General features: G+C 35.8%; 1 protein-coding gene across 8 annotated transcripts in view; it reads left to right on the top strand.

Moving 5' to 3' along the window:
* The window catches only part of GPHN (gephyrin), a 524,662-nt gene that overhangs the window by 143,673 nt on the left and 355,977 nt on the right, over positions 1-25,012 (top strand). The gene's annotated exons all lie outside the window — the stretch shown is intronic.

Below are 25,012 nucleotides of genomic sequence, written 5' to 3' on the forward strand. Positions count from 1 at the left end.
TTATGAATGCTTCTTAACCCGGGCCTCAGTTTCCATATCTATAAAATTGGGATGATAATCTTACCTACCACATACGATTATTGTTAGGCTTAAATGAGGTAATGCAAATAGAAGTTCTTAGAAAAAATTCTGCTAAGTGGAAAGCACTCAACAGATGCTGTCAATTATTATTTTTATAATTTGAGTTATTTTATATGATCTGCTTTTTAATATGCCATTTTGGTTTCTCATAGCTTTACTTCCGAGGAGCAAGGGTATTAATTTCATGGCTACAGTCACCATCTGCAGTGATTTGGAGCCCAAGAAAATAGTCTCTCACTGTTTCCCTTGATTCCCCATCTATTACCATGAAGTGATGGGACCCAATGCCATGATCTTCGTTTCTTGAATGTTGTTTTCAGCCAGTTTTTAAACTCTCCTCTTTCACTTTCATCAAAGGCTCTTTAGTTCCTTTTCACCTTCTGTCAGAAAGGTAGTGTCATCTGCATATCTGAGGTTATTGGTATTTCTCCTGACAATCTTGATTCCAGCTTGTGCTTCATCCAGTCTGGCATTTCACATGATGTACTCTGCATATAAATTAAATAAGCAGGGTGACAATATACAGCTTTGATGTATTACTTTCCTGATTTGGAACCAATCCGTTGTTTCATGTCTGGTTCTAACTGTTGCCTCTTGACCTGCATACGGATATCTCAGGAGGCAGGTAAGGTGGTCTGGTATTCCCATTTGTTGAATAATTTTCCACACTTTGTTGTGATCCACACAGTCAAAGACTTTGGCGTATTCAATAAAGCAGTGGTAGATGTTTTTCTTTAAGTCTCTTGCTTTTTTGTTTGTGTTAAAAAGATAAAAGTAAAACTTTACTAGTTTCATTCTAAACACTTTCCTATAAATTCATAGATACTGTGTCCTCTCTAGGCTATTTGTCGAGTAGAGTCCTGATGTCAAAGATCCTTCTGACTTTCAAAGATAGAGAGAAGGTATTAATTATCAGCACAGTTCTTAAATGTTACAAGAAGGATTAATAATTGCTTTCCACTCGTCTGCTGGCTTATGAAGTCAGCTGATGGGCATTACAGATATGACATTACACACACACATGTACACAAATACCATAAATGCAAACATAGCCAGTTTGTGTACATTTGTTGCTCACACCCCTGGCTGGTATCTTTTAGTTGATGTATAATCAATTAGTTAAGTGACAACTTTGATGGCAAACGGCAAAGCAGAAAATAAAGTATGGCATGATACAAAAAAGGTTGTGTTTTAATCATGTAGGTTGTTTTTGTTTATTCTTGTGGGATAGTTTGAGTCTTAAGACTTTTCTGGATTATCATTCTAGGAAAAAGTTAATCTACTAAATTGTTTTTATCAATTGTGAGGCAACAGAAAATACAATTCAACTTGGTTTAAACAACAAAAGGAATATATTGGCTTATAAAATTCAACAAATTTATAGGTTTTAGGCTTTAAGTATAGTTTAATCAGAGCTCAAGCTGTGTCTTTTGGTTCTGATTGATCAATTGGTTGATTGATTTATTTTTTTATACTTTTCTCAACTCTGCCCTCTCTTAGGCTGGCAAAGTAGACAGCAGTTCTAGGTCATTGATTTCGAGAGGAAAGCTTCTAGAATGTCTCTGTATCCCCAGTGTAAGATCATAGACTCACTCTGATTGTACTGGCTGGCTTAGGTATTGTATTGAAGTACCACTTTGACAAGGGGTTGGAATGTGCTGACTGCTTTAACCTCGTTTACACTTCAGCGTTGACGCTGGCAGTCTGAAATCAGGGTGCCCCTGTGTTAGGACAGCAAGAAGAAGAGTGCTCTCACCAAACCTAACTGTGCTGGCACCCTCATCTTGGAATTCCAGCTTCCTGAACTGTGAGAAAAATCAGTTCCTGTTGTTTAAGCCACCTTACCACCTTATGTTAACTTGTTATGACAGTGTGGTGACTAACATACCTGGCAAGCGTAAGTGTTCTGCATCTATCAAGCTTAAGGAATATATAGTTACAGTCGTGTATTTTAGTTTAGTTGAGCCTTTATTTAGTTTTCCCCCATATTGTTTGTTTTTACTGGAAAATAACATGCTTCATAGTGTGGTAGTAGATCCTTGAAAATAATATTTTTAAGTGCAGAAAGGACAGATAGTTCTAATTGTCCCATTTCTACATTCTCCTCAAAATGTAGAATCTTTAATCTACTTTCTGTAGACTATTTAATCTACTTTTAAATCTACTACTATTTAATCTACTTTCTGTAAACTAAAATTTTCCTTTAGGTATTTTTAAAATAAAATATTTCAGTTTTTAAAGTTCAGCTTAGAAACACAGGATGGTCATATGGTTCATACATGGTACTAAATAGGTCAATAAAGTCCTTCTGACAACTTACTGTTGAAATTCCTACTATGTCTTGATTTTTATGATATATAATATTATATAATATGTATTATATGTAATATAATTTATAATAATATTAAGATCATAAATCTGATCCTTAGCATCTTTGCTATTATTGTCATCATCTTTAAATCAGTTTCTTTTGGGTTCTTGGATCAAAAGAGATGAAACAGACTGATACTGTTTCAGCTGAAAGACATACAAAAAACAGCTATTGCCAAAGATTTCTGCCAAAATTAGAAAACATGAATTATCAAATAGTGCCACAAAGTAAACACTCCTTTGGAAGAAAAATTAAATACATCTTACTGTTCTCTGTTAAATCAGTACAGACACACTGTTTTTAATCATGTACTTTCTTTGTAGCTTTGTTCCAGAAAAATATGGAATCATTGACACTCCAGACTCTCAGGATGGTGTCTGTCGGTAGAGACATAACAGCAGAAGTAGAAGCGTTTTGAAATTCATAAAGTGCAGAACTTAATAAACTCACAAGAAGTTCTAGCTAGAAGATGGTGCTGTCATGAAGATGAATTCTCATGAAGAGCTAGTAAATTTTTTCCACCAATCATGAACAGATCAACCCCAGCAATGAGTCCTTGCTTATATTTTTCTTTATTTAATTGTACTTGCTAGGTAATCTTCCTCTAGAAATATTTTGGAATTCCTTAATTATTATTGGCTGGAGAATGGGTAGAGTGCTGGTTGATGATATGATGACTTTATGTTATTACTAGTTTGCATGTATATAGCAGATTCCTTTTAGGAGGTCAGGTATTTCATAGAAGTTGGTCATTAATATCAGAAAATCACTCTGAATTTGAGAGAAATATATATAGGTAAGAGAAAATCCCAACTTGCTCAGAAACTACCAGAAGTAATTTACTTGCCCATCTATTAAAAATTATGAATGAATATCTGGTTTGTATGTAGTAAGTTGCAATCTTATCTCCAAAGCAAATTGAATAAATTATATACTACAATCTAAAGATAATGTAACTTGTGATTATTGAAATCTGATTTTAGGGGAGAGGAAGTTCACTGAAAAGAGTCATGTGGAAATATTCTGGGCTGATGAAAATATTCCTTTATCTTGTCTGAGTGGCAGTTTCACAAGTCTATATTCATTGAACATAAATCATCAATCATAACCCCTTATCTTTGCATTTTCTCATATGTTAACTTATGAGAGTTTGAGTAGGGGTACAATATGATTAATTTGCATTTCAGATCAATTTAGCAAAGGTAAAAAAGATGGACTATATGGGAAAAACTATGTCTTTTATGGGCACTAATTTTTTTTGTATAAAACAGATTCTTGTAGAAAATGTGTATGTAGACTGTAATTCTGTTTTCTTACTAAGATTTTATGAAGCAGTGAAAAGTCTCTTCAGCTTTCTGCCAGTAATTTTATTTGTCAAAGTACGCCAGTTTTTGGTCATCAGGACTATCTTATCTTATATCCACTCCTGGTTAAGTTAATTAAAAAAAATTGATAAACATGTCAACATAATATTGACTGCTGCAGCACGGGAGGATGTATGTCAGAATTTAATAGGGATTACCATAGGATTTAGGCTTATGCCTAGTATGGTTCCCTTAAATTCAGTCTCCTTAACCCAGTTAAGTCTGCTGTGCTTCACATGGGTTCCAACTCCTGCACCAGCCACCTGGAAATTCTCTGAAAGCTTTAAAATGGGCATAAATTATAAGGCTCATCTATTTGTTTCCCATCCCTCTCAGATCACTGTCCTTCATGCTTAAGTTCCATTATTTGAATACTGTGATTTTATGTATTTTGCCTGATTTTTTAATGCAGTGGGAATAATGCTGTCTTAGTTAGCCCATCTTAGTCAGCAGTAGAAGTTCTGGTATTGTTTTTTTTAAAAAAGTTTTGGAGGAGGATGATGTGTGGGTAGACAAAAAAGCGTTAGTATGCCAGTGCTTGTTTCAAAGACATGAAAGGCCACAAAACTTGAATGACAATAGAAAATAATATAAAAATAACTGTAAGCAGTTTCTCAAAAGTAATTTCAGGAATAGATTTTGATCTGTGGAAAGAGATGCATTTAAGCTCAGTTGTACTAAATAATAAGCACATATCAATTAATTAATTACGAGCACCTTGAAAAGAGTTATTTACTGATTTAAATTTGAACGTGTTCATGTATTGAATGCTCGATAAATAAGTGTTGAATAAGTGTTTCCAGGATCAGAGAGCTAGCATTCATAGTATTTATCTTGTCCCTGAGCTTACTAAAGATCCATTTTTAGGTAAGATGAGAACTAATGCTTATTTTTACAAATCCAGTCAAATATGTGATTTTATATTGCAAGTTTTAATGTTCAACTCAGTTTTTAAAATCTGTTGCTTATTCTAGTCTCTCTTCATGTGTTATTTTCAACTTACTGATTATCAACTTTTTTTTTTTTTCTAAATATTCACTTATATACTCAGTGAGTCAATTTTTAGTTAAATTTTGAACACTTTAGTGATCACACATTAGTATGATTCTTGGTCTTCTGGAGCTTACAGGCTAATGGAGAAGGCACATGTTAGTCAAATAATCACTCTGATTTCTATGTAACTGCAGACTGAGATTACTGTGTCAGAATTAACAAAAAACCTTTGTTAAAACTCAGAGAATCTATTAATTCTCATATGTAGTAGAGAATCTATTTTGGATGGTGTTACCATAGGTTATTTAGCATCATCCTTATAAAGAACAAAGAATACATTTTAATAAACATAAAAGCGTAGATTAGGTTGGTGCAAATGTAATTGCAGTTTCAAACTGTGAATTTTAAATTATTATAGCTAGGCTCAAAAATCTTTATCAATCAAAATAGGAACCATTACAATCAACACTTTTTGCCAATGAGAAATAAGTTTGTTTATTCGTGTAGCGTAAAAATCTGTGCTTCGGGATTTGATGGACTCTTGGAAAGCATTTTCTGCCTCCTGCTGGTTGTGGAAGCGTTTTCCCTGCAAAAAGTTGTCGAGATGCTTGAAGAATTGGTAAGTCAATTGGTAAGTCAAGGGTAGTCAGTTGGCGAGAGGTCAGGTGAATATGGCTGATGAGGCAAAACTTCATAGTCCAATTCATTCAACTTTTGAAACATTGGTTGTGTGACATGCCGTGAGGCATTGTGATTTGGGCTCCTTCTGTTGACTAGTGCTGGCTGCAGGCATTTTAGTTTTCAGTGCATCTCATTGATTTGCTGAGCATACTTCTCAGATGTAATGCTTCCACCAGAATTCAGAAAGTTGCAATGAATCAGATGGGCAGCAGATCACCAAACAGTGACCATGACCTTTTTTGGTGCAAGTTTGGCTTTGGGAAGTGCTTTGGAGCTTCATCTTGGTCTAACCACTTTACCGAGCTGGTTGTCACTGGTTGTCGTATAAAATCCCCCTTTTCCCCCATGTTACAGTCTGATCAAGAAATGGTTCATTGTTGTTGAATAGAATTAGACAAGATGACACTTCAAAGGGCTACCCTGGTGGCTCAGGGGGACACTTCAAAATGACTTATTTTTTTTTTTTGTAGTCAGCTCATGAGACACCCACATATTGAGCTTTTTTACCTTTCTAATTTGCTTCAAATGTCAAACAACCATAGAATGGTCAATGATGAGTTCTTCAGCAACTTCTCGTGTAGTTGTGAGAGGATCAGCTTCTTTGATCCCCTCAAATAGTCGTTGTCACTCCCAGCGCCCGACCACTGTACTTCTCATCTTCAAGGCTCTTGTCTCCTTTGTAAAACTTCTTGAATCACCACTGCACTGTACATTCATTAGTTCCTGGGCCAACTGTGTTGTTGATGCTATGAGTTGTCTCCACTGCTTTATGACCCATTTTGAATTAGACTAAGAAAATCACTGGAATTTGCTTTTTGTCTTGTTATAGCCACGCGTTCCAGGAAACAAACTCACTCAGAAGGACAATGCAGATAGTGGAGTGCAGTTTGTTACACCGGCGGGCCCAAGGCAGAGTCTCCTCTTAACCAAGGACCCCGGCCAGCATTTGTGAAGATCTTTTATACCCCATGTGAACATGTCCAAACCCACCACCCCAAATTCCTTGAGACTGAAAAAGGAAGGGTAAATACAATCGCAATAACCCCATAATTCTTGTGTTATGTGTTCAAACAGTTAATAATCAATAAGCCCACGGTTACATTCCAACCAGTTAATAACCGATAAGCCTGTGGTTACATTCCGATAAATACTGTCCAGAGGCAGGGGTGATTAGAGTCTATTTTCTCTTAGGCGATGAGTAACCTGGATAAGATCTTCAAGGTTCCCCTGTCCGGAGGGGGTCTTATCCTTCCATTGTCATTCCCATAGGCACTAAGCAGAGAGTTCAGAGTCCATTGGAGAGGCAGCCAAGCATGATCAGCACGGACAGGCCTGAGATGGAGTCCAGGCCCTATGAATTCCTTCTTCAGTCTAACATCATTTCCCTAGTCTAAAATAAATTAAAAATAAATGGCAACTGAGTCATTAGCAAAAAAACATAAAGTGAGAAATCCATATTAAAGTGATGTATAACGTAACCACATTTATTTAAGAACATATCCAGTGTCAAGTGGCAAAGTTCAACAATGGGAAACCACAATTACATTTGCACCAACCTAATATTAAATAATTTTCAAGTAGACAGTTACAGTTTTGAATTGTTTTGATAGTAGGTTATTTAATGCCAGTTACATATTTAATCCTCCCTGGTTATTGTACAGATCTTTCCCCATCATTCTACTTAATTTTAATAAGTGGAACAACCACTTACATAGTTACTCAGTCCCCAAGCCTAGGAAGCATTTTTGATTTTTGGTCCCTTCGGTTCTACTGCCATCACTACCACTCAGTCTAGTACATTGTCAAATCCTATCTGTTCTACCTCCAAAATAATATCAAATCTATTTATTTTATAAACACTTCTACCACCATCCTGGTTCAAGTGAATACTATCTCAAACTTTATTTCACTACCTCTAAATATCTGTTTTCATTCCTATCATCTTCTAATCCATTTTCCATAGAGCAGCCAGAAAATCACTTGTAAATCAGATCATGACCAGCTCCTTTTAAAATCTTTTAATGGATTTCTGTCAACATTCAGAATAAAATTCAGTCTGTTTTAAGATTCACTACTATTACTTCTGTGATCTGGTTCCTGGCCTTTTCTCCAATCTTACCTCATAACCATTTTCTTTCACTGTCTTCATACAGAATATGCTGACTTCCTTTTTATTACAAGAACTTCCCTTTCCTTCTAAGCCCTTTTCTATCTTGGTGGCCTTCATTTAAATAGCTATCTATTGTTCTTTACATGACTACCTCATAGATGTTAACTGATGTCATTTCCTCAGATAGACTTTCTCAGACTAACTACAGTGGTTTCTCACTGTAACTTTACATCATTGCCCTGACTTTATCCTGTTAATGTATTTGTTTTCCTATTTAGTTCTTATCTCCATAAATCCCATAAGAACTGCAGTTTCATTCTGCTTATATTGGTTTTATCTAAAAGAATTTTGCACTTAATTTCTCAATAAATACATGTTTTGCAAGGATATTTCCCCTGTCTTCTGAGTCTAAATTATAATGCAGGATCATAACCACAGAAAACAGTAGCATTCATATAAATTAATAGTGCTAGTGCTAGGTCGCCTCAGTCGTGTCTGAATTTTTGAGACCCTATGAACCATAGCCTGCCAGGCTCCTCTGTCCAAGGGATTCTCCAGGCAAGAATACTGGAGTGGTTTGCCATTTCCTTCTCCAGGGGATCTTCCTGACCCAGGGATTGAACCTGGGTCTCCTGTATTGCAGGAAGATTCTTTACCATCTAAACCACCAGGGAAACCCCATATAAACTAATAATACTAATAACTGATAATTTCTGAAAATTGTAATGCATGTCAACAGTTTAAGGTAGTAAGCATTTTGGATTATAGATGAAAGATCTTTAATTTTCAGAAGAATAAAGTGAAAGGTAAGAGTTGATATACATTCACAAGTGTAAAGTTATTTGCTAATTCAATGCAACAGAGATTTTAATTCAATATTTACTGTGTTCACCATTGTGTTAGGCAAGCTGTCTAGTCTGATTGTTCTCAACATGTATTCTAAATGTGACGAGTAATTAATTTAGAATTTGGACAAAACTCATTATCTCCAAAATTCATGAACATCAACTATTTTTAGTTGTTATTTATTGTAAGAAGCCATAAAATAGTCCCACATTTATCAAAGAAGCCATAAAATAGGCCCACGTTTATCCAGGTCTGCACCAGGATACCTCAGGTTGCTGCCATAGCAAATTCTTAGGGGCATCATATGGAATAGTTTAAAATTTTTAAGGGAAACTCAACAACATTTGTCAGATATCATCCAAAGTACTGGCTCAAGGAAGTTCACAATTTCAGTGTTAGATTGCCCCTTTGATGATGTCACCTTTTTGTGATGATACCTGCAGTTACTGTGATAAAAAGCAGATGCTGCAGGAAAATCAATTTGAAACAAATGAGGGCAGTAGTTTCTGGTAAGATTCCAAAGATTTAGAATATGTGCAGGGCTCAACAGGTGTATCCATCCCACTAGTAAGTAGTTGTGGTTATTTAGTAAGGAAATTAAAATGTTTTTCTTTTAATTTTTGTCTTTCTTTTTGTTTTTAGATAGCTACTAAATTGTTGCAACATAAAAATGTATTAAGTTTTTTGGACCTAACTATTTAATAAACAAAACAATAGTAGTTCTTTTGACTTGGAAATGTCATGAAAAAATTATTAAGACTTGAAGGATATCTTGAATGGGGAAATTTTGAAACCCTCTCATGTTGACAAACTTGGACTCCCCACCTCCCCCCCCAAATATGGTTTTAGTCTTTTTTGATGGCATTTTTCTAGTAATCTTGTCTTTGGCATCCACTCTAGAAGACATTTCTGTTTATAATAACTAGTGTCTAGAGTATTATGGAAGCATAGAAAATGAGACATAACATTATGTTATAGACATCCTTTTAAAATCTTGGTTAATACTCAAAGCAATCTTGAAACATGAATAATATTCCCATTTTATAGGCAAGGAACCAAAGATCAAAGAAATTAAATATTTTGCTCAAGATTATACAGCTAAATGGGTAAAACTAGTATTTAAATCTAGTTCCAAAACTTGTTATATTTTCATGATAAACAACAAGTAATTTTCATGTTTATGGGAACCCTGTAATGATGACTTCTTGAAGTGATACTTCAGATGTTAATTTCAGTTTAAGGAAGTGATTTGGGTGGGGGATCAAGGGAACAAGGATCTACTGTCTTAGGACTGGGAGTAAAGACTCAATGTTAGATTTATATGTTTGTTCACCAATCCAAAATTGGGCAAGAGAATTAAACAGACATTTCTCCAAAGAAGACATGCAGATGACTAATAAACACATGAAAAGATGCTCAATATCACTCATTATTAGAGAAACGCAAATCAAAACCACAATGAGGTATCATCTCACGCTGATCAGAATGGCCATCATCAAAAAGTCTACAAACAATAAATGCTGTAGAGGGTATGGAGAAAACAGAAGCCTCTTACACTGTTGGTGGGAATGCAAACTGGTAGAGCCACTGTAGAGAACAGTGTGGAGATTCCTTAAAAAACTGGGAATAGAACTGCCATATGACCCAGCAATCCCACTTCTGGGCATACACACCGAGGAAACCAGAATTGAAAGAGACACATGTACCCCAGTGTTCACTGCAGCACTGTTTACAATAGCCAGGACATCGAAGCAAACTAGATGTCCATTGGCACATGAATGGATAAGGAAGCTGTGGTACATATACATAATGGAATATTTCTCAGCTATAAAAAGGAATGCATTTGAGTCAGTTCTAATGAAGTGGATGAAACTGGAACCTATTAAACAGAGTGAAGTAAGTCAGAAAGAGAAACACAAATACTGTATACAGACACATACATGTGGAATTTAGAAAGACGGTAAAGATGGTAATGCAAGGCAGCAAAAGAGACAGATGTAAAGAACAGACTTTTGGACTCTGTGGGAAAAGGCAAGGGTGGGATAATTTGAGAGAATAGCACTGAGACGTGTATTAACATATGTAAAAAAGATGACCAGTGCAAGTTCCATGTATGAAACAGGGCACTCAAAGCTGGTGCTCTGGGGCAACCCAGAGGGATAGGGTGGGGAGGGAGGTGGGAGGGGGGTTAAGGATGGGGGGGACACGTGTGCACCTATGGCTGATTCATGCCAGTGTATGGGAAAAACCATCATATTATTGTAATTATTCTCCAATTAAATTAATTAAAAAAAAGATTCATGTGTTAGTTCTTAGTACCTGTTGTACATGCTAACCTTTTGCTTCATTTGCTGGATTATTAAACTTGTTAGTGCATTTGGTAGTTTCATTTCTGTAATAGACAATCAGTGAAGATTGTTTTAGTGTACACCTAGTTAAGTCTGGTTATCTACAATTTAATAGTCCATAAGAGTCAAGTACTACAGTGTTACCTTTTCATTGTGAATTTTATAGTTGAATATATTCTTACCTTTGTGCTCTTAGAGCATAAAGACATTTCTGGAGCATATAAAAGACATCTTGTTATTTGTTGTCCATTATCTCCTTCTGGAATTTCTATAGTATTTTGAATTAACTCAACCATTCTACATAGTCCTTAACCTTTTTTTCCCCATATATTTTTGTCTCTTCCTGCTGCATTCTTTGTCATTTTTAGACATGCCTTCCAGTATATGAATTCTCTTTTCAGCTGTTTCTGATTTCTTGCAAATCTCTTTAGTTTCTTCCCCAGCCCTAAAATACTATTATATGTTTCATTCATGAATGGCCTGGTTGTTGTTTTGTTTTTTTTTAAGATCTCCCTAGTCATTTTTCTTACATTTAGTACTTTCTCTAGACGTGTTAAATATATTAATGTTCTTTTATCTAATAATTCTACTACTTACAGTATTTTCAGGTCAGATTCTACAGCTTATTGTTTCTACATATACTTCATGTAGTAATTTTTTGTCTACTTTTAGTTTGTTTGGTGACTTTTGAATATGTGGAGTTTGATTATTTTATGAGAAAGGTGATTCTCCCATGCAGTTGGGATGGTACCAATCTGGAACCCTTTAAATTTGGGAGCAATATGAATTCAGGCCATAAATTTGCATAATGGGAGTCCTTTTTTCCTTTTTATTCTACTTGTTCCAAGGCAGACAGGCATGTATCTCTGGCAACTCACTGTTTGGATTTTTGTTTGTTTTCATAGTTTATGATTTGTACTTTTGCCGTAGTACAAAAGACTCTTGACTGTATGTTGATTTTTATACATGGCTCCCTATCCAAATTGAACTGTAAATTCCTAGCCTCAAAAATGGGGCTCTTTTACCTACACTCTAGGTCACACATCAACTGATGCCACAGAGTCCAGCAAATATTGGCCGAAGAACTCTGCCTAGCTCGATTTTTGCCTCCTTTTATCCTTATGTTCCTTTATAGACTCTTTAGGTTCCAACTTGCTCAGACATGTGTTTAAGTAAGTTTTTTTTTTTTTAAGGTGTTCTTTATTCAACGTTTTTAGATAGTGGTATCCCAGGAGGAGTGTTGACTTAATATCTTGGTCTGCCATAGTAAAAAAGACAACCCATTTGATTTTTTGGAGCCTTGACAGTAATCAGTGCTCACTGGACTCAGAAGCAAGTTACAAACATTAGAACTCTTCTATATGGATTTGCTATTATGTTACCCAGAGGTAGAATTAGAACTCTTTGACTGCCCTGACCATAAATAACTAACTCCTACTGCTAAAGAAAATTTAAAATAATGAAATTTGCCTCAAAAAATATATCTCACACTCAAAAGACTATAGCAAATCTTGATAAAATGTAATAGGGTGGTAGTGGTGATAGGTAACCAGTTGTTAGATGTTCTATATTCATGCTTGATTCTTACACCAAAGCAGTAGAATAAAACTGGTTATAAATTGAAGCACAGTTAATTCAAAAATATCTTTTCTGTTTTATATTAAAGTGTTAGGCTAAAACAGATTTTCTTCCAACCCCAAAATAGTAACATGAGAACAGTCTGTTGTCACAGAAGTCATCCTATTATAAAGTTATTCTATTGTAAAGGGTATAGTCTTTATTTAAAATGTTAAGCTACAAATATTTATCCTTTTGAGCCATCTGCTCTTCTAAATACCCATGTATTTTAAACTAAAATCTGAAAAACTGAGATAATTTAAAACCTTTGCATTGTTGACTTGATTTTTTTATAGCATGTATCTTGCTTTGAGTTGAAATAGACTGATGCAATAAGCTTACTTGCAAAACATTACATTATCCTTATGTAAAAAAACAGAGTTTTAAATCCTCTCATAGAAAGGAACTCTATATCTGAGGGAAATTATTTTATCACAAATATTTAATTTGTAATGTAAATAAAATAAAACTCTATTCAATATATTTATCCCCTCAAAACTTTGTCTATTCTTGTAATTTTGTATATATATTTAACTCTTAGTTTAAAATTCTACTAGATGAATTTATGTCTAAAATCATTACATTAATTAACTAAGAAAGTTCCTGTTAGAATGTGTGGAGGAAAGTTTGCTCCTCATTCTCTCCTGATGAAATAATTTTAATATTGTCTTTATAACTCCAGGAAATATTATACCTTTAGCTATTTTCATGAATACACGTTTTATTAAATGTTTATTTCGTATTTCCTTTTTCAGTGTTCTTCCTCTAAACACTTGGATAGATATTAGTCACTCTTGTACTATCTCTACTCATCCATCACTTACAATCTGTATGCATGTGTACACACATACACACAAACACAGCATTCCCAGAGGACTGAAAACTGGAAAGAAATATGCATTAGAGCTGGACAAAATAGGGGTTTAAGAAACATCCTTAAGAAATAGTAGCCATGATCTTAATGAATTTTCAATTCAAATTCTTATCACCTGGACTGTACAAAAAACTTAAATATGTGAATTTAGTTCAGAGCAGTTTGTGACTAGTAATGCTTCTGAGGTCTTGACAGAAACAGGTGCAAATCCCTGGTGAACATATTTTACCCTAAAGTTCAGAGTGGACTTCCCAGGTGGCACAGTGATAAAGAGTCTGCCTGCTAATGCAGGAGACACGTGGATCAGGAAGATCCCCTGGAAAAGAAAATGGCAACCCACTCCAGTATTCTTGCCTGCGAAATCCCATGGACAGAGGAGCCTGGAGGGATACAGTCCACAGGGTCGCAGAAGCATCAGACACAACATAGCGATTTACTGTCAGCAACAACAAATCCTCAACAAAATTAATTTGAGACTGAACTGAACATATCCTAAGACTTGATCATTTTGACCCTTCTGATTTGTTTTCCCATGTTACTATTACCCTTAACTGTGGTCAGTAGCTTTGGCTTAGATTCCAGTAAGCCAGGCAAGCTGAAACAGTTGTGCTGAAAATAAGGTTTTTGTTTCTTTTGCTGAGATATCATTTGGTTGATTTTCTAATTTTTGTTTTGCATTAGAATTACTTATGTATTACTTTGATATCAATGGAAAATATGAATTTATAATATTCTTTTTTTCATAGAAGTTGTAAAATTAAAAAGTAAATAGAAGAGCAGTAAATGATAGTGAAAAATTTGTGGCACTCATATTTTGGTAATAATCTTCTTAAAGCTCCTTAAAGAAGCATATGACAGCAAATTTGGAAAATGTAGTGGCCACAGGACTGAAAACAGGTCAGTTTTCATCCCAATCTGAAAGAAGGGAAATGCCAAAGAATGTTCAAACTGCCTCACAATTGCATTCATCTTACATGCTAGCAAAGTAATATGCAAATTTCTCCAAGCTATACTTCAACAGTACAAGAACCGAGAACTCCCAGATGTTCAAGCTGGATTTAGAAAAGGCAGAGAAACCAGAGATCAAATTACCAGTATCTGTTGGATCATAGAAAAAGCAAGAGAATTCCAGAAAAAACATCTAATTTTGCCTCATTGACTACACTTAAGATTTTGTGTGGATCACAACAAACTATGGAAAATTATTGAAGAGATGGGAATACCAGACCATCTTACTTGCCTCCTGAGAAATCTGTATGCAGATCAAGAAGCAAGAGTTAGAACCGGACATGGAACAATAGACTGGTTCAAAACTGGAAAGGAATACGTCAAGGCTGTGTATTGTCACCATGCTTATTTTAACTTATATACAGAATATATCTGGAGAGGGAAATGGCAACCACTCCAGTATTCTTGCCCAAAGAATCCCCATGGAGAGAGGAGCCTGGTGGGTTACAGTCCATGGGGTCGCAAAGAGACAACTGACTGGGCAACTAAGACAACACACAGAGTACACCATGCAAGATGCCAGGTGGGATGAAGCACAAGCTGGAATCAAGATTGCTGGGAGAAATATCAATAACCTCAGATATGCAGATGACACCACCGTTATGGCAGAGAGTGAAGAGGAAATAAAGAGCCTTTGATGAAGGTGAAGAGGGGAGTGAAAAAGCTGGTTTAAAAGTCAACATTCAGTGGCAGACTTTATTATCTGGGGCTCCAAAGTCACTGCAGATGGTGATTGCAGCCATGAAATTAAGACCCTTGCTCCTTGGAAGAAAAACTATGAGAAACCTAAACAGCATATTGAAAAGCAGAGATACTACTTAGCTGACAAAGGTCTGCACAGTCAAAGCTATGGCTTTTCCAGTAGTCATGTACGTATGTGACAGTTGGACCATAAATAAGGCTGAGCCCCCTAAAATTGATACTTTGGAACTGTGGTGTTGGAGAAGACTCTTGAGAGTCCCTTGGACTGCAGTGAGATGAAACCAGTCATACCTAAAGGAAATCAGTCCTGAATATTCATTGGAAGGACTGATGCTGAAGCTGAAGCTCCAATACTTTGGCCACCTGATACAAGGAGCCAACTCATTGGAAAAAAACCCTGGTATTAGGAAAGACTGAAGACAGGAGGAGAAGGAGATGACAGAGGATGAGATGGTTGGATGGCATCATTGATTCAATGGACATGAGTTTGAGCAAGCACCAGGACATGGTGAAGGACAGGGAAGCCTGGCATGCTTCAGTCCATGTGGGTTCCAAAAAGTTGGACATGACTGAGCGACTGAACAACAAAAAGAAGTGTTGTTTTATAGTATATTGATCTTATAATATCTATGCTTGTTTCTTTAAAAAATTTTTTTCTCTAAATATTTGCTTTTATTGAGTGTAATAGTTGATTTACAGTGCTGTTCCAGTCTCTGTTGTGTAGCATAGTGACTCAGTGTGTGTGCCTGTGTGCGTGTGCATCTCCTTGTTTTCTTTTTGTACTTTAAACTCTGGTTGGAGGGGAGATTATGGTACACCTTCCTCCTTTTGCAAGCTTATAGGTGTTTATGAATTGCATAATTCCACAGCAATGTTTTTCCAACTCTGATCTTAGATCACTTACATTGGAATCACCTATAGTGCTTGCTTAAACAAAAGAGTCCAAAATGCAGTACTTGGATGCAGTCTCAAAAATGGCAGAATGATCTCTGTTTGTTTCCAAGGCAAACCATTCAATATCATGGTGATCTAAGTCTCTGCCCTGACCAGTAATGCTGAAGAAGCTGAAGTTGAATGATTCTATGAAGATCTACAAGACCTTCTAGAATTACACCCCAAATGATGTCCTTTTCATTATAGGGGACTGGAATGCAAAAGTAGGAAGTCAAGAAACACCTAGAGTAACAGGCACATTTGGCCTTGGAGTACACAATGAAGCAGGGCAAAGGCTAGTAGAGTTCTGCCAAGAGAATGCACTGGTCATAGCAAACACTCTCTTCCAGCAACGCAAGAGAAGACTCTGCACATGGATATCACCAGATGGTCAATACCAAAATCAGATTGATTATATTCTTTGCAGCCAAAGATGGAGAAGCTCTATACAGTCAGCAAAAACAAGACTGGGAGTGGACTGTGGCTCAGATCATGAACTCCTTATTGCCAAATTCAGACTTAAATTGAAGAAAGTAGGGAAAACCATGAGACCATTCAGGTATGACCTAAATCAAATCCCTGATGATTATACAGTGGAAGTGAGAAATAGATTTAAGAGACTAGATCTGATAGATTGCCTGAAGCCAGCTTGTACCCCTGGAAGTTCTTGGTTCACATGCTGCTGAAACCTAACTTGAATGATTTTGAGCATTACCTTGCTAGCATGTGAAATGAGTACAGTTGTATGGTACTTTAAACGTTCTTTGGCATTGCTGTTCTTTGGGATTGGAATGAAAACTGACCTTTTCCAGTCCTGTGGCCACTGCTGAGTTTTCCAAATTTGCTGGCATATTGAGTGCAGCACTTTCATAGCATCATCTGCTAGGATTTGAAATAGCTTAGCTGGAATTCCATCACCTCCACTATCTTTGTTTATAGTAATGCTTCCTAAGGCCTGCTTGACCTCATACTCCAGGATGTCTGACTCTCGATGAGTGACCATACCATCCTGGTTGTCTTAATCATTAAGACCTTTTTTGTATAGTTCTTCTGTGTATTCTTGCCACCTCTTCTTAATATCTTCTTCTGTGAGGTCCTTGCTGTTTCGGTCCTTTATTGTGCCCATCTTTGCATGAAGTCTTCTCTTGGTATCTCCAGTTTTCTTGAAGAGATCTCTAGTCTTTCCCATTCTATTGTTTTCCTTTCTTTCTTTCTTTGCATTGTTCACTGAAGTGAACAATCTCTCCTTACTCTTCTCTGGAACTTCACATTCATTCGCGTATATATTTCCCTTTCTCACTTGCCTCTCACTTCTCTTCTTTTCTCAGTTCTTTGTAAGGCTTCCTCAGACAACCACTTTGCCTTCTTGCGTTTCTTTTTTTGGGGGATGGTTTTGGTCACTGCCTCCTGTATCGTGTTACAAACCTCAGTCCGTAGTTTCTTCAGGCATTGTGTGTACAGATCTAATCTCTTGAATCTGTTTGTCACCTACACTGTGTAATCATAAGGGATTTAATTTTAGTCATACCTGAATGGGCTAGTGGTTTTCCCTACTTTCTTCAATTTAAGCCTGAATTTTCTAGTAAGGAGCTCACAATCTGCATCAGAGTCACCTTCAGGTCTTGCTTTTGCTGACTGTATAGAGCTTCTTCATCTTTGGGTCAAAGAAAATAATCAATCTGATTTTGGTGTTGACCATCCAGTGATGTCCATGTGTAGACTTGTGTGTTATATTGTTGGAAGCGGGTGTTTGCTATGACCAGTGTATTTTCTTGGGAAAACTCTGTTAGCCTTTGCCCTGCTTCATTTTGTATTCCAAGGCCAAACTTGCCTGTTATTCCAGATATCTGTTGATTTCCTACTTTTGTATTCCAATCTCCTATGATGAAAAGGACATCTTTTCATCATTAAAGTGTTAATTCTAGAAGGTCTTATAGGTCTTAATAGACCTGTTCAACTGCAGCTTTTTCAGCAATAGTGGTTGGGACTAGACTTGGATTACTGTGATAATGAATGGTTTGCCTTGGAAACGAATGAGGACCATTCTGACATTTCTGAGATGGCACCCATGTACTGCATTTTGGACTGTTTTGTTGACTGAGGGAATCTTGCCGACAGTAACAGATACAAGATCATCTGAGTTAAGCTCACCCATTCCTGTTAATTTCAGTTCACTGATTCCTAAGATGTCTGTGTTTACTCGTTCCATCTCCTGCTTGACCATGTCATATTTACCTTGATTCATGGACCTAATGTTCCAGATTCCTATGCAGCATTGTTCTTTACAGCATTGGACTTAACTTTCACCACCAGACACCTCCACATCTCAGTGTCATTTCTACTTATGCCCAGTGTCTTCATTCTTTCTGGGGCTATTTCTCTGCTCTTCCCCAGTAGCATATTGAATAACTTCTGACCTGAGGGGCTCATCTTCCAGTGTTATATATTTTTGCCTTTTTATACTGTTCATGGGGTTCTCCAGGCAAGAATACTAGAGTGGTTTGCTATTCCCTCTCGTGGACCACACACATAGTGTACAATCCAGTGGTTTATATCTTAGTCTCTTCTTTATCCCTAATCTCAGATTGCCCGATACATGGTAAGTATTAATATTTGCTCAAAAATATTTGTTAAATATATTCATGAATTTGAATGTTTAACTTTGAAATTAACTTTTAAAGTTCTTATGGAGAATTTGTAGGTTTAGTTGGAGTGTTCATTGCATGTTTGCCTGTCAGTATTTAACAGTTAACAGGTAGTGCTTATTTAGAAGTTATAAAATGCCCTAACCCTTCTATTTGTTGTCAGTAATCTTGTGAGGTAGATGATGGTCTTTTTCTCTTTTACAAGCGAACCATGTGGAGTTTAGATAAAGCAAATGATTTGCTGCAAGGACATATAGATTTATACGTGACGAGATTCCAGACTGGAACCATTAGCTTTTAGTATCTCTTGGATTCTTATATTAACTTATACCCATAGTTATACTTATATCATATACCCATATGTTCACTAACTAAAGGATAGTTGCAAAGTTAAAGTCTATATAATTATCATTAAGATACACATATAAATAAGTGAGTACTTTGGACTATTTCACATGTGCTGAAAATAATAGTTGTCTTTGATAATGAGCGTGAATTTTCATAAATTTAGGTTGTGTTCATTTAAATTTGAATTACATAAAAGAAAACAGAGTGGACCTATTTCTAAATTAATTCTGAAAAGCAGAAATAGAATTACATGGCAGTTAATGAAGGAGCACACAGTGGTCTTTGAATTACCCAAATTAGTTATTTTCTTGCTTGTTCTACAAATACTTGAGTTCAGCTCATTAAATTTTCTATTATTTCTTTAAAGCTAATGCAATCAGCAATAATACAAGGAGTGAAAAAAGATGAAAACCAAGTAGAGCAGGATGTTTTGTTGAGAGTGTGTGCATGTGAAATGAGGGTGAGAGATCTGGGAAGAGCCATGATAATATGAAAAGATAAAGCTTACTGGTATTTTTTATTTGGACTGATAGAATCTCTGAGAACTGGAAAACTAGAGATATTCATTATATAGGATCATCTTTTTTGAAAGAATATGTCAATCTTATCTTTTTTTTTCCTTATTTTTTTTATTAGTTGGAGGCTAATTACTAATCTTATCTTAATGAGTAAGACAGTATGCAAAAATATGCATGCTTGTAGGAAAAGGGAATATTTGTATATATCTCTTTCTGTGCAATTGCTTTTATATGCATATAGGGACATATAGGAAGCTGGCATATCAGTGTAGGGAGGAAGATTTTACACCATGCTTTCCTAACTTTGATTTTTTTAACCATTTGAATGTTTTATTTATTATAAATATAATTTGAATGAAAAATAATTATCTTAAAACAAGTTAATTTTCTACATGATGAGAGAGAACTGTAATCAAATTAAATTTCTGATTTTGTGATTTTCAGTTGAATCTTCTCTGAGAGTTTTCTGTTTTGAGTTGGTTGTTAGCAGTTTTGATATCAGCCATTGTGGTCCTCTAAATCTATTGTACTGTACTTGATAATAATGAAGATGTTTAAAATTTGTCCTTTATCTTTACCTTTTCTTAACAGCTGTTATTTTATTCAGTTCTGCCTGTGAACTGAATCCTTTATTTATCTTCATGTTAAGAATATGTTTAGTTCCTTTAATTGCATGAAGCCTATCATTTTATATGTTTCATAATAAAATTATTCATTTTATTTTATATCAGAAATGAAGTTATTGGATTGTTTTAGCTTTATTGAGATATAATTGATAAAATTGCACATATTTAATATATGCATTTTGATTAGTTTGGGCTTTTGCAAACACCCATGAGACTACCACCATAATTATGGTAGTAAATATATTCATTTCCCCAAACTTCTGTTTTCTTTTTTGTTGTTGTTGTTGTTGTTTGGTAAGCACACTTAGTATGAAATATGTCTTAACACATTTTAATAAATACCAAATAGCTAACTTTAGGTATATGGTGTACAGTAGATCTCTAGAGCTTATCTTGTGTAAAGAAACTTTATATCCATTGGGAAATAGTTTCTCATTTCTTTTACTGCCAGCCCTTGGCAACCACCATTCTATTTTCTGCTTCTATGACACTGACTATGTCAGATACCTTATGTAAGTGGAATCATGTAGCATTTTCCTGGGATCAGTATTTTCCTTTTGTGACTGCCTTATTTCATTTAGCGTAATATCCTCTAGGCTTATGCATATTGTTGCAAATGTCAGGAATTCTTTCATTGTTAAGGCTGAATAATATTCCCGTGTATGTGTGTACCATGTTTTCCATTTATTTGTTGATTGATATTTGGATTGCTTCCATGTCTTGGCTATTATATGCGGCAGTGAACATGGTATAAATATATCTTCAAGATCCTGATTTCATTTCTTTAGGATATATACCCAGAAGTGCAATTGCTGGATCATATGCTAGTTTTGTTAATATTTTAAGGAACCTCCATACTGTTTTCCAGTGTGGCCACACTATTCTACATCCCCACCAACACAATATAAGGGTTATCTTTTCTCCAGACTCTGGCCAACACTTGCTAGCTCTTGGTTTTTTAAAGTAGCCCTCCTCACAGATATGAATTGGTATGTCATTGTGATTTTGATCTCCATTTCCCTGTTGGTTAGTGATGCTGAACATCATTAGTGATGATGAGTGATGTATATGCCTAGTAGCCATGTGTATGCCTTCTTCTTTGGCAAGTCCTTTGCTTGCTTTAAATTAGCTTATCATTATCATCATTATTATTATTTTGCTATTTTGTTGGGGGTTCTTAAATATCTTTTAATACTAACTTCTTATCAGATAGATGGTTTTCAGATAGAATACCTTTCACTCTGCAGATTATTTCCTTTACTATGCAAAATATTTTTAGTAATATAGTCCCTCCCACTTGACAATATTTTGTATTTGTTGCCTGTGCCCCTGGTGTCAAATCCAAGAAATAGTGGCCAAGACAAATGTCAGGAAGTATTCTCCTATGTTTTCTCCTTGGAGTTTCATAGTTTCAGATCTTAAAGTTTTAATTTTGAAGGTTTCCTTTTTGTATATTGTATAAGATAGAGATCCAATTTCATTCCTTTGTATGTGGAAATCAAGTATTTCCAACATCATTTATTGAAGAATCTATCCTTTGCCATTTAATGTTCTTAGCACTCTTGTCAAAGAGTAGTTGAATGGATGTATGTTGATTTATTTCTGTAGTGTCTGTTCTGTTCCATTGGTCTGTGTGTCTGTTTTAATGCCAGTGTCATACTGCTTTAGTACTTTAGCCCTGTAATATATTTTGAAACCAGGAAGTGTGATATTGCCAGCTTTGTGCTTCTTTCCTGAGATTGCTTTGGTTACTTGTGGGTTTTGTGGTTACATCTGAATTTTAGGATTGTTTTTCTTTTCATGTAAAAAATGCCTTTCGGATTTTGGTTCAGTTCAGTTCAGTTGGTCAGTCGTGTCCGACTCTTTGTGACCCCATGAACTGCAGCACGCCAGGCCTCCCTGTCCATCACCAACTGCCAGAGTCTACCCAAACACATGTCCATTGAGTCGGTGATGCCATCCAACCATCTCATCCTCTGTTGTCCCCTTCTCCTCCTGCCCTCAATCTTTCCCAGCATCAGGGTCTTTTCCAATGAGTCAGTTCTTCACATCAGGTGCCAAAGTGTTGGAGGTTCAGCTTCAACATCAGTCCTTCTAATGAATATCCAGGACTGATCTCCTTTAGGATGGACTGGTTGGATCTCCTTGCAGTCCAAGGGACTCTCAAGAGTCTTCTCCAACACCACAGTTCTAAAGCATCAATTCTTCGGTACTCAGCTTTCTTTATGGTCCAAGTCTCACATCCATAAATGACCACTGGAAAAACCATAGCCTTGACCAGACGGACCCCTGTTGACAAAGTAATGTCTCTGCTTTTTAATAAGCTGTCTAGGTTGGTCATAGCCTTCCTTCCAAGGAGTGATTGTCTTTTAATTTCTTGGCTGCAATCACCATCTGCAGTGATTTTGGAGCCCCCCAAAATAAAGTCAGCCATTGATTCCACATCTGTTTGCCATGAAGTGATGGGACCAGATGCCATGATAGGAATTGTATTTAATCTGTACATTGCTTTGGGTAGGATGGACATTTTAACAATGTTAAGTTTTCCCATCCATAATCACATACTTTGTTTTCATTTACTTGTGTCTTTTGAAATTTCTTTCAGCAAGATTTTGTATTTTTTACTGTATTAGTTAGTTACCTTTTTGTAAGTTTATTTCTAGATATTTTGTTCTTTTTTGATACTATTGTAAATGGAATTGTTTTCTTAATTTCCTTTTCAGATAGTTTATTGTTAGTGGTTAGAAATGCAACTGAATTTTATTTGTTGATTTTGTTTGCTGCAACTTGACTGAACTCATTGTTTCTAACAAGTGTGTGTGTGTATATTCTTTAGAGTTTTTCATGTATAACTTGATATTATGTACACACAATGACCTGCCTCTTGAGAAACCTATATGCAGGTTAGGAAACAACAGTTAGAACTGGATATGGAACAACAGACTGGTTCCAAATAGCAAAAGGAGTATGTCAAGGCTGTATATTGTCACCCTGCTTATTTAACTTATATGCAGAGTACATCATGAGAAACGCTGGGCTGGAAGAAGCACAAGCTGGAATCAAGATTGCCGGAAGAAATATAAATAACCTCAGATATGCAGATGACACCACCCTTTCAGCAGAAAGTGAAGATGAGCTAAAAAGCCTCTTGATGAAAGTGAAAGAGGAGAGTGAAAAAGTTGGCTTAAAGCTCAACATTCAGAAAACTAAGATCATGGCATCTGGTCCCATCACTTCATGGGAAATAGATGGGGAAACAGTGGATACAGTGTCAGACTTTATTTTTTGGGGCTCCAGAATCATTGCAGATGGTGATTGCATCCATGAAATTAAAAGACAATTACTCCTTGAAAGGAAAGTTATGACCAACCTAGATAGCATGTTAAAAAGCAGAGACATTACTTTGCCAACAAAGGTCCGTCTAGTCAAGGCTATGGTTTTTCCAGTGGTCATGTATGGATGTGAGAGTTGGACTGTGAAGAAAGCTGAGCACCAAAGAATTGATGGTTTTGAACTGTGGTGTTGGAGAAGACTCTTGAGAGTCCCTTGGACTGCAAGGAGATCCAACCAGTTCATCCCAAAGGAGATCAGCCCTTGGTGTTCATTGAAAGGACTGATGCTGAAGCTGAAACTCCAATACTTTGGCCACCTCATGGGAAGAGTTGACTCATTGGAAAAGACCCTGATGCTGGGAGGGATTGGGGGCAGGAGGAGAAGGGGATGACAGAGGATGGGATGGCTGGATGGCATCACCGACTCGCTGGACATGAGTTTGAGTAATCTCCGGGAGTTGGTGATGGACAGGGAGGCCTGGCGTGCTGCAATTCATGGGGTCGCAAAGAGTCAGACACGACTGGGCAACTGAACTGAACTGAGTGTCATATTTCATTTCCAATTTGAATGTCTTTTATTTCTTTTTCTTGCCTAATTGCTGTGGGTAGGATTTCCACTACTCTATTTAATAGAGTGGTGAGACTAGATATCCTGTCTTGTTCCTCATCTTAGAGATAAAGCTCTCAGTTTTTCACTACAGAGTATGACAAACCTGTTGACTTTCACATATGGGTTTTATTATGTTTAGATATATTCCTTCTAAATCTAATTAGTTGAGTGTTTTTATCATGAAAACATGTTAAATTTTGTAAGTACTTTTTCTGTATCTATTGAGATGATCTGTGATTTTTATCTTTTCAGTCTATGGATAGTATTAATTGATTTGGGTATGTTGAATCATGCTTGCATCCTAGCGGTACAGCTGACTAAATTATAACATGATCCTTTTATTTTGGGGCAAATTCAGTTTGCTAGAATTTTATTGAAAATTTTTGCATTTCTATTTTTGGATATCATTTTCTTTCTATTTATTTTGGCTTCCACTATCCTTGTACAGTCCTTTACCACATTTGGTTGGGAATATTTCACTATGTTACTTCTCTGTCTTTTATCTTTCACTAATTAGATTATTTTGCATGCTCCTCTTATAAAAATTTTTTCCATACTAAAGACATAGCTGGAGAAGAAGGAATTGAGAGGGGAAAGAAACATTAGTTAGAGATAAGTTTTGTGGAAATTCTAAGGTGAAAGGAGGAGAGATTGCAGTTAAATGCGATATGACACTCTTCTAAGAGACTGACAAAAAGACCTTTTAGGAAATTTTGCTGTGTGCAGGTAGTATGATGTGTAATTCCTTCATTCACATATTTTAGATTTAAAGTTATTTTGCTTATATTTTGTCATATATGTGAACTTTTTCTCATATATGTGGGAAATATATAAAATATGTTAATATAAAGTAAAATATAGTAGCATTGTATGTGTTGTATAATAAATATGCAAATATATAATATACATATATGATATCTAAGAATACATATATATCCATTATATATAATATACATAATTACATATATTTTGGGTCTCTATCAAGATTATAAAGTTCATGGAATC

Source organism: Cervus canadensis, chromosome 6 (assembly GCF_019320065.1).
Source record: "Cervus canadensis isolate Bull #8, Minnesota chromosome 6, ASM1932006v1, whole genome shotgun sequence".
Classification (NCBI taxonomy): Eukaryota; Metazoa; Chordata; class Mammalia; order Artiodactyla; family Cervidae; genus Cervus; species Cervus canadensis.